This window comes from Rutidosis leptorrhynchoides, chromosome 7 (assembly GCF_046630445.1).
Source record: "Rutidosis leptorrhynchoides isolate AG116_Rl617_1_P2 chromosome 7, CSIRO_AGI_Rlap_v1, whole genome shotgun sequence".
Taxonomy (NCBI): Eukaryota; Viridiplantae; Streptophyta; class Magnoliopsida; order Asterales; family Asteraceae; genus Rutidosis; species Rutidosis leptorrhynchoides.
The window spans coordinates 122,909,737-122,911,717 of NC_092339.1; the positions used below are offsets into that span (position 1 = coordinate 122,909,737).

General features: G+C 35.8%; 1 long non-coding RNA gene across 1 annotated transcript; it reads right to left on the reverse strand.

The window, feature by feature from the left end:
• Positions 1-234: 234 nt before the first annotated feature.
• On the reverse strand, positions 235-1,497 carry LOC139856948 (uncharacterized). Its single transcript, XR_011762241.1, has 3 exons — positions 1,435-1,497; positions 1,032-1,292; positions 235-394 (listed from the first exon to the last, which is right to left on the reverse strand). It is a non-coding gene; the product is annotated as an uncharacterized lncRNA (long non-coding RNA).
• Between the last annotated feature and the right edge of the window lie 484 nt (positions 1,498-1,981).

Below are 1,981 nucleotides of genomic sequence, written 5' to 3' on the forward strand. Positions count from 1 at the left end.
GAACTCCCACAGCAGATTGAGAGAATTGACACAATCTGAAATGCCCAAATCACCTTCGCGTTGTCTCAAAACATGAACTACCCAAAAGCTGATTCCAATCTTGTATCAACCCCGACCCGCTCGCCCAATTCGAACCACACTGTTTATACAACAATTCAATCATTGAATCTTATATAAACCTCACTCATCTTTATTGGGAGTTGTGAGTAGCTTCATAAAGTTACTTCGATCGTCTACGAACGGAGACGCTAATGGAGACGCTTCCATGTCCGAGGACTGCAGCCAAACTAAGCATAATGGCAACAATGTCCAAAGACGGTAGCAGAGCTCCTCGAAACAATATGAAGTCTTTTAGCAGAACCAACAATTGTCATCCCCCACAATCATCACGTACCTGCATTCAATACAATAATTTAGAGTTTTAGATGTCTACATTTGAGAGAGAAAAAATGACGCAATGTCTGACCTCATTGAATCATGTTCCAGCGATAGGTCATGTGTTATTAAATAACCATTGAAAAATTAAGGAAGCGATAAACCAAACAGAACCGTATCATCTAATATGTAATCCCACAATGGTTGAACGACTATAGAAATCCGATTCAAGTAAAGCACGATATTTCATTAAAAAATAACATTATGCAACACAGAAAATCTTGTAATCATGTATTCGGTATTCCCAATTGCAAGTTTGGAATTAAGAGAAAGCAGGTGAAGAATTTTTATTTATTTATTAATTTTTCTTTGGTTAAATGCATCAACATGCATAATAGAGTATATACCTTATGCATATACTGTATGCAGCAGATATAATGCAAATTGGCTTTTCAGTGGATGATTAGGAGTTTGAATCATGGTTTGGTTACTATAGCAGAAAATTCGGCACATACCTAACCACAAACAGAGGGATAGAAAGGTCAATTAATTGCAATTCGAAAATAGAGGGATAGAAAGATGGACCAAATTCACCACATGCAATCCAACAAAAATTTCAACTGATTGTTAGCATAAAATTGTTAAAACATACATACCATCAACCGATTCGAACACCGGTGGTAGCGGCAACGACGGCCACAGCAGACCGGATGCAGTGTCATCCATAGTTTGGGGTCAACAATCACCTCAAACCCTAATTTGTAAACAAAATTTTTTGTGGATCAAAATAAACCGGCAACAGTTGTCGATTAGAAATATCCGGCGAAAATTTGCGCCAACTAACGAATAAACACAAATCGGTCAAAGAATCGATCGACGATGTCGATGAAGATAGTCGAGGGCGATGGTCGTTTTACCTGCAAAACATGAATGGATAACGACAATTAAAACAAAATAAACACTGGGAAATAAAAACGTGCAACAGCAAAATTAAAAGAAGTGGTGGAAATAAAAACCCTACGAAGTAGCGAGAGAGAAAAGGGGGAAAGAAGCACTGACCCAAAATTACCAAAATAGGCCGGTTACTGTTCCTCCATCCCCGCTGATATACTTATTGGAAATATATTCTAGTAAAACCCTTTTAAACAAACATTACATTTCGATTGTTGTGATGCGATATGAGAACATTGACATCTTTTTCAATTTCATGTAATTGTATCACGATGCATGATCAAGATTAAGAATAAAAATAATGGCATCTTAATACAAAGAGACTATATAGCATACAGATTATAAGCAGCAATAACCATATCTATCTATTTCTTATTCCTACTTAGCAAAATATGGTAAAATGGCAATAAATTGGTGCACCATCTAATGCCACTTTAAAGTTGGACCAAATATCGATTAAGAATGAATACAAAAGATCGTACCCAGATTTTTTTTGTTGCGTAGGATATCACCATAGATGTGATCTCCAACATAAAGAACCTACATTCAATTGAATAGTGTCTGTTAATCTTACATAAACGTAAAACAGTCAACAAAATGAGATAATAAGTTATTCAACTGTTTGTTAAAAAGGAGTAACAAATTATATTAACAA